The sequence below is a fragment of the Callorhinchus milii genome, unplaced genomic scaffold, assembly GCF_018977255.1.
Source record: "Callorhinchus milii isolate IMCB2004 unplaced genomic scaffold, IMCB_Cmil_1.0 Scaffold7, whole genome shotgun sequence".
Classification (NCBI taxonomy): Eukaryota; Metazoa; Chordata; class Chondrichthyes; order Chimaeriformes; family Callorhinchidae; genus Callorhinchus; species Callorhinchus milii.
Genome location: NW_024704748.1, coordinates 9,507,119 through 9,520,104, shown reverse-complemented (window position 1 = coordinate 9,520,104; position 12,986 = coordinate 9,507,119). Strand labels below are relative to the sequence as shown.

The following is a 12,986-nucleotide window of genomic DNA, read 5'->3' as shown; positions in this document are numbered from 1 at the left end:
ACACAGCAGTGTGCATTTCCTGCTCGTCAGATCAATGTCAACTGAAGAGCGGAGCTGAGGACTGATATCACACTTCTTTTTAAAATGTACACTTTGGATCGCTGTATGCTCTTTATGGCTGATCGTAAACAACCATTTCCTCCTCTCTTCTTCTGCCAAGCACGTAGACTGTTTTCTCAAAGCAGAGTTCATAGGTGACCTCTAGTACCTTGTCCAAGTGGTCAGTCTTTAAAGTTGTGACTTCTGACAGCGAGTGTTCACAGGACATCACCACCAAACTCAATCCTGTTCTCACTTGAAATCCAGGGTTGCTGTTTCGGTGGTGATGAGTGGTGGGAATTCTTTTTCCCAACCCCAGGGATACTCAGGTCAACTGTATTGACCCTTATTTACACAGAGAGCATTAAGAGCTAGAACAGGTTACAATAATGATAATAATCCTTACATTTGGTGTAGCGGCTTAAACACTGCGAGGGCATCCCAAAGTGCTTCACTGGATATACTGTAAGGCCAATTTGTGCACAGCAATGTTGTCACAAACAATCATGAAGTGAATGAGGAATTTTATTTGAGGAATTGTTGGCAAGGACACCAAGAGAGAGAAAGTCCCTTCTCTTTTCGAATAGTTCGTTGGGTCTTTAATAACCAACTCAACAGCCAGACAGGACCTGTTTTAACATCTCATCTGACCGATTGCACTTCATGTCACCAGGTTAACAGGAAGGGTGGTTAAGTTCAGGATGCTGGATTGATTCAGTTAACAAACAGTTTGATGCTATAATAGGAAAATGATTAGATGGTAATTCTGGAAGGATGAAATGAAATGGGTCAAAGGGCTTTCTTAATGTGATCTAATACTGACTCGATTGGTTGACTCAACAGAAAGTGGCATCTGAAACTGCAAACTACTGCTCTCAATGCAGCATTGTGCAGTACCTTCAGCACGCAGAGATGCTACCATTGCGTGAAGGGTACTATATAAATGCAAGTTGTTGTTGCTGCCTTTAACCACTGCACTATTTGAGAGAGATGCATAGACAGAAGATACATGAAACAAAACACAATACTATAATGGGGGGAGAGTAAATTAAATGTTGTGAATGAAGCCTGGCTGCCCGCAGGACTCTTCTCATTTCACTTACTCATTCAATGCATCATGACGTGTTTAATGGAAATGACAGCAAGTGAATTTTTAAGAAATGCAGACTCATGTGTTGCAATCCACAAGGTTTTAGTGGAAACAGCCTCAACTTATGCCAAATATGTATCATGGCCTTTCACAATAATCACGTGTATCATTACTCACCATTCAGCTTATTGTGCCACCTTGGCTTCAGATTCAGTGTTATAATCATAATAATCCTTATAATAATCCTGTATATTTTGTGGGTGAAACGCAGCAGCCAATTGCGCTCAGCAGTGTCCCACAAACAGTCGTGGATTGAGTGACCAAATTATTATTGTTATTATTTTGTTTAAGGGATAATTACCCCCAGAAAAGTGATCCACCAATCGACTAACAACCAGGTTCCTACTTACTGCTAGGTAAACAGAAGCATGTGGAGTAAGGAAACTTGGCCAACGTTTCGCCCTGCCCGGGAATCAAACCCAAGTCCTCTCGCTTGCGAGGCGAGTGCTCTAACCACTAAAGCTTCAGGACTCCACAAACTTCCTATTCTGCCAGATGAGATAAAATGGTCAGAAAGGCTTTCTTCATCTGAACCTCTCTTATGATCATTGTTGGGGGTGAGACTTTTAATCAGATAACACGTCAAAATAGTTAATCGAATGATTCAGCAAATCTGCGGTATGCAAATATGTGAAATTGCGGCTCTGATAATCCCATTTCTAAACTGGTTAGCCACAATCTGTTGAGCAGTTCAGTTGCTGTGACTTCAGTTTCAATACTATTTTGGTTATACCATGATTCACAAGTTCTCGGTTACAAGCATTTCTTTTGGAAAACTAGCAAAGCAAAATAATATTAAAACCAGAACAACCTGCTGGATTTGTAATCTAAAATAACAAAAACTAATGCAAGGCTAAAAGTGCTTCAACATATAGTTATTGAAACAAAAATAAGGTCTTAGCTCTGGCAGGATTAACAATTAATGAAAACCAGACAGAGACATGCAGGGAGGAATTTCCCAGCCTAGATTTACTTTATTAATGCAGCATTTCAGAGTGCCCAGAATTTGGCACATTCTTAAATCCTCCCTTCATTTCGAAACCATTTTTTCTGTAGGTTTCTTTCATGAACTACAGAAAACAGGTTTCAAAGTTAAGACTAATTTGCAACAATTTGCCAATTTTCATCCACAAAATAAGAGTCAATTCACTTCACAGTACATCCTGTAAAGCGCTTTAAGATGTCTCAACAACATGATAAGGCACTATATCAAATGCAAGGATTACTATTAGTAGTATTATTAAATTCTATATGATGTAAAATACTAAAAGTAGATCTTGCTGTAAATTTCTCCCCAACAAAAGATCTGTTAAATACTTGAAAATTTAGGTTTCACTTCGTGAATTTAGCCACATTCAAGAAATTACTTTTTCATTAATGCTTTTTGTGATATTTTGCAAGACTGCCAGTTTTACGATGATCTCATATTGTCTATTCCTAGAATTTTTGACAACTGGTTACCATCAGCATGTGTCTGGTAACCACAAGGTTGAGGGAATAATGTCATCATATATAACTCACATGTCAGCATATGCTGCAATGATATTCCAAGGTTCTCCTCACCAAATCACCTAATACCATCCCTCTCCTGCTGTCCCACTCCCTCGTGGCTCAAGGAAGTCAGTATTTCCAGATAATGTGGAGAAACGGCAACAAATACATTTGTGAGAGTAGCTGCACTGCCAGAGCTCCCCTGTATCCGTGGATCCAGAGCAATGTAAGATGAAGGAGATGATATTAGATTCAGTGGTTCATGGTGGAGAAAAGCACCAACACAGGATAGATAGACTGAAAGTTCATAGAATCATAGAAATTAATAATTCTATTCAGCTCATCGAGTCTGCACCATCTCACAAAGTAAGGTGTTCATTTAATCCCATTGCCCTGCTTATTTCCTTCTTGAAACTCATTACCTTTACCACCTTACTCGGCAGGACATTCCACACCCCTGTTATTAGCTGTAACATTCTTTGATTCTATTTCTGTCCCAAACCATTTTGTGAGAAAGGGATCAAAGATACAGGAGATCGCTTTGAAATGTCTCTGAAGTTCTGACGAAGGGTCGTGGACCTGAAACATTGACTCACTTTCCTTTCTCCATAGATGCTGCCTGACCTGCTGACTTCTGTTTTTTTTCTAGATAACGTATTCCATATGACTACCATAAGACCTGGTAAGCTTGTCACAAGATCACACGATCACAAGATTGGTTTGCATGAAGAAGTCCCTTCATTCATGCATCTGATCTCATTCCTCCAGAATCCCCAACCCCGCCTTCTGTCCCCCCAACACAGCACCACGCCACTTTTTAAATGCAGCTCATCATAAAGGGAACTTACAGAGAAACAGCTTCAAAATGAAGGGTGCATTTAAGAATTTGCTAAATCCTGGGCACTCTGAACTATTACATTAATAAAATAAATCTAGACCGGGAAATTTCTCCCTGCATGTTTCTGTCTGGTTTCCATTATTTTTTAATGTGTCCTGGCTTCAACTTTCCTGGTAACCTATTCTAGTCGTTCATTACTTTCTGACTAAATAAAAATGTTCTTGTGTCTGTGCTAAAATTGCCCTTTGCAACTCTAACCCTATCTACCTTGGTGCATCCAAATATTGTTTTGGGTTTACTTTTTCAATCCCATTTAAATTTCATATGAAGTCCCCTCTGAGATGTCTTTTCTTAAGACTGAAGAGCCCGAGCTTGTCAAATCATCACTTGTATACATGACCTCTGCAGGTTTCACAGGCTGGTTTGAAAGAAGACTTAAACTCCTCTTAGACTCGGAATGCTCCAGAAAGCAGCATAGGTTAGCTGTACCTAGTTATTTTTATTGTACTCATTACTGCATTTGGTATAGTGCCTATAACGTCACAATGTTTCCAAACGTTTCCGAAGTAATCACTGTCAGGTGTAGTGACTGTGTCACAGCAGTGTCCCACATAACAGTCAAGGAGTGAGTGATCAATTAATCTGGAGGATTGATGGCCAGGACACTAGGAGAAAGTCCTGTTTCAAATAGTGCACAGGATATTTAACGTTCATCTGAACAGGCAGATGGAACCTAGCTTTAATGTCTCATCCAAAGGATGGACCTCTGACAATACAGTGCTTTCCCGTCTCCTCCCCACCCCCGTAGTAGATTTGGATAGCTCATTTCAAAGAGCCAGCATAGACATGATGGGCCAAATAGCCTCCTTCTGCGCTGTATAATTCTTTGATTCTCTGAGTACTGCACTGTCAGCCTGGACTGTGTACTTGCTTTGACATGGTGCATGAAACCACAACCTTCTGACATAAGAGGCGTGAGCGCTACTAACTGAATTAGACTGGCACATTGTCGCCACTGAGTGTTGGATTGAATCTAAAATAAAGGTAACAAATGGCACTGATGCTGCATAATCAATCTTATGGAGAAATGGCAACAAACACATTTGTAAGAGTAGCTGGACTGCCAGAGCTCCCCTGTATCCACGGATCCTCAGCAATATAGGATGAAGGAAATTATATTAGATTCAGTGGTTCATGGTGGAGAAAAGCACCAGCACAGGCGAGATAGACTGAAAGTTCATAAAATCATAGAAATTAATAATTCCATTCGGCTCATCAAGTCTGCACCATCTCACAAAGCAAGATGTTCATTCAATCCCATTGTACTGTTTATTTCCTTCCTGAAACTCACTACCACCTTACTTGCAGGATACTCCACACCTGTTATTAGCTGTAACATTCTTTGATTCTATTTCTATCCAAAACCATTTTGTGAGAAAGGGATCAAAGTTACAGGAGATCGCTTTGAAATGTCTCTGAAGTACATTAAGACACAGAATTCAATCAATGAAGCATAAAAGCATTTCGTCATGAAAGCAATTTTGACAGTGAGTAACATGTTGTGGTGTGTGCTTCAGTTAGTTACACAAATACCACAAATTCCCCCAGTACTATCATTACTCTGGCAGAGTGCCTGCAACCATGGTGGCCTGGTTCTCATATTTAGCTACTTTCTACCCCCCATTCCCCCCATAATAACAGTGTTTGCATTTGATATAGCACCCTATTACGGAAATAAGATGTCTCAAAGCTCTTCACAGGATTTATCATAAATTGTAGTGACTGTATTTTGTAGGCGAATACACAAGAATAATAATCCTTGCATTTGATATAGTGTCTTATCATGTCTTTAAGATGTCTGAAAGCACTTCACAGAATATACTGTAATGTGAATTGACTATATTTTGTGGATGAAATGCGGCAGTCAATAGTGCACAACATTGTCCCACAAACAGTCATGTATTGAAGTGACCAATTTATTATTATTATTTTTATTACCCCCAGAAATGCGATTTGCCAATCAACTAACAACTGGGTTCCTACTTACTGCTAGGTAAACAGAGGCAGGTGGAGCAAAAGAACTAGCCCAATGTTTCATCCTGCCCGGGAATTGAACCCAGGTTTCTCACTTGCGAGGCGAACGCTCTAAAGACTAAGCTGCAGGACTCCAATGTCCTACATACAACCGGGAAGATTTTTTCTAGGAAAAACTCCTCTTCCTATGTACTCCCCCTCCATAATGCAAACTACAGATGCACATCTATCACAACACTCTCTGAGCAACAGCAACAGTCACACTAATGATAATCCTGCAGCCCCGCCACCCCCACAATGGTTGCAATGCTCCCTTATTGGGGTTGGTAAAGTGTTTGAAACAGAAAGCTGTCACATCAATGGCAGCTAAGAAAATGTTTGGTGACAGATGATAAGCTAACGTTTCTGCAGTACATGACACCGGCTTATGACACCTGGCCTCTGACCTGATCTCCATGGAGCTGACATCTTCTAATAATAACAGTAATAATAATAACACTTGCAAATGATAGCGTGGGTACAATGGCAAAATGTCTCAAAGCACTTGGACATAATTGGTGTCAGAGGTAGGCGAATGTGGCGGCCATAATGTGAACAATACATGTATCTGAGGCACCAAGGCATTGGGAGAAACTTAGTTATCTTTTGGAATAGCACCACAATGCCAATTCCAGTGGAGTGCTCCCAGCACTCCACTGGAATTTGAGCTTAAGTGCGCGCCTACGGGAAGCTGGAGTAGTCGTCCCTCATCCAAGTGATGTTTACTGCAATCTGTGTGAAATGCAATGATCTTCCCGACCCAGTGAATGGCTTCTATGGGTTTTTGATTGCGGAAAGGTTGAGTAGCAAAGCCTGAGAATTCAGAGCAGACTGACTTTATATGATGATTAATTAATGAAATAAACATATTATTTCACAGTTACCAGTAAACCGTGGGATAAACGTAAACCTTGTCCAAAATAGAATATCTTAAGTTGCGGTCAGTGAAAATATTTTTCCAGCCTGTAAGTTACAAAACCATTAATAAGGAAGGAAGGAGTCTCGGCTAATCTTTGAAATTCCCCTTAACATTCTTTTCGCAGTTTCGAGCAGCAATAAACAGTAGCATTTCTTTTTTTAACTGGTTTGCTAATCATTTGCTACTGAAGTGGCGAAACCTTCTGGTTAAAAGCACAATGACATACTCAACTTTTAATATCTGGAACACACAGTTATTTCAAGCTAATTCAAGCCAAAGTCCTAACAGGTAGGATTATCCTAGCTGGACAAGGAATGGGAAGCTTGTCAGATAGTGTTCTTAGTGGCAAGCAATGCAATTTTAGCTGGTTAGAATCCAGTAGTTACTCCAATTCACACTCTTGGAATCCCCCAAGCCTTGGCTCTTGCCAACATAAACCCAATACTTTCTGACATTAGCTAAGCTGATGCAATCCTCCAGGGAGAGAGTGAACATTCCATTTAAGGGAAATTTCCATGTGTAAGTGGCATACATAAGTGAAACTCTTCTCTGGCAGTTCATTCATCAGAGTGGAGTTCCCGCATATCATTTCAATGTACCTCCAAGTACTTTAATAAAAACAACAACAAGATTACATTTGTATAGCGCCTTTCACGTCGGGAGGACGTCCCAAGGCGTTGGATAGTGTACAGCATTTCAGACCCAAGCTGGTGTCAGGGAGAGGGGAGGGGAAGGGGGGTGACCGATGGCATGGTCGAAGAACAACAACAACTAGGATTTATAGAAGAAGAGGGTCTTGAGGCGGGAGAAGGAGGCTAAGAAGGGGGCGAGGCGGAGCGATTGGGGGATGGAATTCCAGAGGTTGGGGGCAGAGTGGCTGAAGGTTCTCTTGCTAATGGTGGGGCGGGTGGGTCAGGAGATGTGGAGCAAGCCAGAGCCGGCTGAGCGGAGGGAGTGGGCGGGTTGATAGGGGGTTAGGAGGACGCAGAGGTAGGGTGGGGTGAGGCCATGGAGGGCTTTGTAGGTGAGGACCAGGATCTTGAACTGGATCCTCTGTAGGATAGGGAGCCAATAATAAGAGCAAAAACTAATGGTAATCTAAACCAGCGAATCGGAATTAAATGATTACAAGGGTACAAAGATCAGACTTGCTGAAGCTGTTCTTTTCCGTATTTGGGTACATCCTAACAATACAAGAGAAAAGCCCTCCAAACTGAAAAGCTGATGACAGTACTTCTTCCTGTGTTTCTGCAGTCATTGACTCCATATTCTTACAGCTTTCTTCTCCTTTTGAGCCAGAGTGAAACTATTGCTCCACGAATGGCTGTAATTCGATCTTGCACAACTTAGTGCTATTTCTCAGCAATCTTCCTCTCTGAATCCTCAAGCCTCTTTGCAGTGAATTAAATTTCTCTCGGGAGAAAGGGTCACAAGAGGACAAGATTGGTTTGGATGGAGAAGGCTCTTCGGTCCATTTGTTCTCATCCTTCCAGTTCCCACCTCAGCATCAAGATGCGCCCTAGTCTCCACTACCCTCACTGGCAACCTGTTTCATTTGTTAATTTTGTGGCCAGTTTTCAGGAATAGATAGAAAATTGTCAAATGGTTTATTAAAGCATTTGATACTATGCAATCTGTTAAGAAACCTCAGTGGGGTGTGGTGGGGAAGAAATTTTAACCAGGTCGAAATCTACTGTGAAGCATCCAGAATTTGTCAAATTCTTAAATACAGCCTGTTTTCTGTAAGTTTAAGAATGACAGAAAACCAAGTTAGTTCAAAGTTAAGACTCAGTTCAACTATTTGCCAAATTCTGGATGCTCTAAAATGCTAAGAAAATGGTATAAATCTCGACAACGATAGGATTTCTCCTCAACTGTGGGTTTTGCTCCATTATCCTACTGCTTCAATAAAAAGCTCATTTGATTTATAAGAAGCCTCAGGCTTTTCTGAAGTCAGCTTCAAACGTGGTATCAAGCTCCGCTACTGTTACCCTACCCCTATATAAATTAAAGTTATTGTTGATGTTGTCAGTGGTCCCATTTTTTAAATAATTTCATTTGTAATTTATCATTGCACTTTCTGTGCATTTAGTTCAGCAGTTCAGGTTTATTTTTTGCAGCAAAATAAACCTGACTTGAGTTCGGGCAGTTTGATCATTGCAAAAGTATTTATTTTCAGTGTCAAGAACTTACCAGTTGCAAAAGTATAGAGTTTGCAACCTAAACAGACAGTAGTCGATGCAGAAAACGCTTTGGACTCCATTGTAGAGTCCCTTATCTAGCTAGGACCATTCATCGTGTTAGGTTGTTGGCTTGCAGTGCACATCTACACTTCCAAATCTGCCTTCAAGTAATACAGATCTGCCTGGTCTTTTGCCAAGCTAGTTCAGCCCTACTTACCTCCACCTCTTTCCCCAAAGGATTAAGCATTGTACTCAATTCATCAACCTAGAAAGAATGAGGGGCTGAGTTGACTGTTGGGATTCAAGCCTGGAACCTTGGAGTCTCAACCAATTGAACTACTGGGCTCATCAGTTATGAGAGGGCACCACATAAAATATAGGGTTAAGACTGAGATGAGGAAGAATTTATTTTGATAGAGAATAATAAGATGAAAACTCTGTTAAAGGAATTAAGAGAGAGAGAGAGAAATAAATTGGGAGTAAAAAAAATTAAGGGATATGTTGGGAAGGCAGGGAGGTGAGATGAGAGTTGTAAATGTGGACCATGAAATAGTTTGTGGCAGAGTAAGCTTGATGGGTCCTAGTCTTCTAATTTCCCTTAAATTAAGATATCAAGCCAGTCAACAATATCAAACGCTGTGCCATGTGGTAAAAGTAAAATGGAATCCAAAGCAAGGGAATTTACAGGGATTTTGTGCCCAATACTAGTGAGCCAAAACTCAATCCAGACAGAAACAGCAATGTCACCACAAGAATTCCCATTGCTTCAATTGGACACAGACATTGGCCTAGTTTTGCTTGGAAGAAAAAAAGATATTCAAAGTTCTAAATATTTTCAGATTGCCTCAGATATTGTACAGTAGGCAATCCTGGAAAATATACTTTGTTGGTGAAAAAGTTCCCAGAAAAAAGAGACAGATGAGTGTAAAAAACCATCAAAAACAAATGAGGATTATTTAGTGCCAAAGAAAGCATATTGTATGTGGCAGGAAAGAGCTTTGAGGATGATTAGTCTATGTGTCACAAAGTGGTGCAAGTTGCTTAATGGGATAGAGAAAGTAAACTGAAAACAGTACAATACTTTCAGACATGTCAAGGCAGCAGGACAAGAGTTCATAAGCCGTGCACTGTGAAGAGGAAATTTAGGATAGTAGGAAGTATTTAGTTACGCAGAGAGTAACCAGTAGCTGGAATAGATCATCAGGTTGAGGGCAAGATGCTGGAGTTAATCTAAGAAGCAGCTTGATGCAGTCATGGGTTTATATTCCCAAAAGTTGAGCGCCAGTGGGCCAAGAGGCCTTCTTACCTGAACCCCTCATTACATTCTCTCATTAAAATAATCACTGTGATATCCATGCAAGACAGAGACCATGTGAGATGTTAGATATAGATTATAGCATCACAAGATGAGTTCAGATAAAGACGGTTCTTCAGCCCATTCGATCTGATCCTTCCAGTATTGCCCACCCTTCTGCCTCCCCATCAAAGCATCCAGCTTTTTTTTAATAAGGAGTTCAGGGTCCTGCCCTCAACCATATTTCCTTGACAATCCATTACAGTCATTAATTACACTCTGGGTAAAGAAAACATGTCCTCGTGTCTATCCTGAAATTACCCTTTGCAACTTTAAACGCATGTGTTTTTGTTCCATTGTCTTCGCACATTGTTGTAGGTTTATTTTTTCAATCTGATTTAAAATGTAATATACCTCTATAAGGTACTCTCTGAGACACCTCCTTTCAAAACTGAAGAGCGCTAGCTTTTCTAATTGTTGCTCAGAACATTAAACCTGTCTTAGAGACACATAGCTCCATGCAATCTCACATCATACATAGAAGAATACAGAAATGTTGTGAGCTGCACCTCCGGTCATCTAAGACAACACAAACATGAGTATCAAAGGCTTCATGGGATTAGGACAAATGTCAGGATTCTAGATAGAACAGAGGTCCCCTCTGAGCAATATCTGGCTGTGGAAACTATGAGGGGGTATTATGGGGATATAGAAAAAATACACCATATTGGAAAAGGCTGACATAATAATCCTTGCATTTGATATACCACTTTATCATGCTGTTCTCAAAGCACTGCAAAGAAAATACTGTAAAGTGTGTAAAGAATTGACTGTATATTTTGTGGGCAAAACATGGCAGCCAACTGCACCCAGCAGTGTCCCACAAACAGTCGTGGACTGAATGACCAAATTATTATTATCTTTTTTGAGGGATTATTACCCCCGATTAATGATCTGCCAATCGACTAATGACCCACTTACTGCTAGGTAAATAGATGAGCGTGGAGTAAGGAAACTTGCCTAACGATTTATCTTAATCGAGAATCAAATCCGAATCTTTTTCACACCACTGAATAAGAAACTATGGTGTATTTCAATGTGATCCAACGACTGGTATAAAATATTTAGAAACGCAGCATTCTTCAAGGCCAAAGGAAGCTGAGAGTTGACTGGTTTCTCCCGAATGAGGAAACTGTGGTGATAGAGTAGGAACAGAGATTGCTAAAAAGTCTACAAAGTCTTGAGAGGTGAGGGTCCTCCAAGATTAGCATCCTTCCTTCCCCAATTCTTTCACAAGACACCCCACAGCACTGGATCAAGGTAGTGGAAATGACCAAATCTGAAGGGCATAATTTTAATATAAGCCTTGCACTTAATATAGCACTTTATAATCCTTAACAATACTTGCATTTGATATAGCACCTTATCATGTTGTTGAAACGTCTCATTGCGATTCACAGAATATATTGTCAAGTGGATTGACTGTATATTTTGTAGGCGAAACATAGCAGCTAATTGCCTTATTATGTTCTTGAGACATCTCACAGCACTTCATGGTATTTTTCTATAAAGAGTAGTGACTGTTATTTGCAATTTGTGCACAGCAAAGTGTCTTTTGGAAAATAAAGACTTACAGAAAATGTGGAAGTGAAAACAACTTGAAAGTAGAGGAAAATGTTGTAGTTAGTCACTTTCATTCATGTGTTTTCATTCAAATGGAGACAGTTTTGCAGAAGGAACTCGTGAGACCGAGATTCTGACACTTGCAGAAATCCGTAACCATGCTTAAGAGTATCGAAACCAAACTGAGAAGTCATACATGGAAATTTCTTGATATTTGAATGGAATGTGCACTCTCTCCTGGAGCGACGCATCCTGTTTGCCCAGTTCTGGAAAGTATTAGGCATAGGTAGGCAAGAGACAAGGCTTGGGGACCCCAGTGTGTGGACTGGGGTAACTATTGGAGTTTAACCAGTTAAACCGCATAGTTTGTCATTAAATGCACTGGCCGGCAAGCTTTCACGCTGCTTGTCCAGCTAGGACCACCTTATACCTTAGGGCTTTGGCTTGCAGGGTCAACAGGAGCTGAGTGGGAGGAATCCCTGTTCCCAGTGCCTGTTCTGTCCTTCCAAGTCCAGTCACTGTGGGCAATGATGCTTCCCAGCACATCGCTGATGGAGACAGTGTGATAATAATAATAATCCTTGCATTTGAGACGTCGCAAAGCCTTTCACAGGAAATACTGTAAAGTGGATTGACTGTGTATTGTGGGTGACAACTAGTATTTATATAGCACCCTTCACGCTGGATTGTCTTGGGAGAGCTGAAGTTAAACGAGAAGGAAAGTGAGAACTGGAATAAAGCAGGGAATTATAAGAAAACAGTGAGTGTTCTACTAGAGAGAAAGAGAGAAGACAGGAAAGAGCATTGAGTGAGGTAACATTCAAAACTAAATCTGCCATAGTTAGATTTACTTATCAGAGAGGGAAGGGAAACAACAGGAAAGATCCAGGAGAGGGTAAGGTGATTACAACCGGGAAATTCAGAGTCCACCGCAAAAGTGTCACATTATACTGTGAAGCATAAATTATTTGAAGGAAGGGCATTTATGGTGGTGGTGGCAGCAGAGGTGGGGAGAACCTGGCAGGGAAACAAAGGCTCATCTTCTAACTGATGCCGCAATGCTCATATTAAGCAGTAAAGTAGTGCTGGTCTAATGTATAATCCCCACTCCTCATCACATCGGTCAGGGAGGCGTTGAAAACAAACTAACACTGCTTATGGGATTCTCCAGAATGAAGGCACGGCTTACTGCAACAACAACAACAACTTGTATTCATATAGCACCCCTCACACAGGGTAGCATCACAGAGCACTTCACAATAGCGAAGCACGACGCCAAGCCGGAGGGAGCGGGGAGGTGACCGTAAGCACGGTCGAAGAGAAAGGTGAAGGAGGGATTAAGGGACACCCACTCTACCATCCCCGCAGGATTTTAC

At 40.9% G+C, this 12,986-nt stretch overlaps 1 protein-coding gene across 3 annotated transcripts in view; it reads right to left on the bottom strand.

Moving 5' to 3' along the window:
* rassf4a (Ras association domain family member 4a) overlaps positions 1-12,986 on the bottom strand; it is an 83,414-nt gene that overhangs the window by 21,042 nt on the left and 49,386 nt on the right. The window lies entirely within an intron of this gene.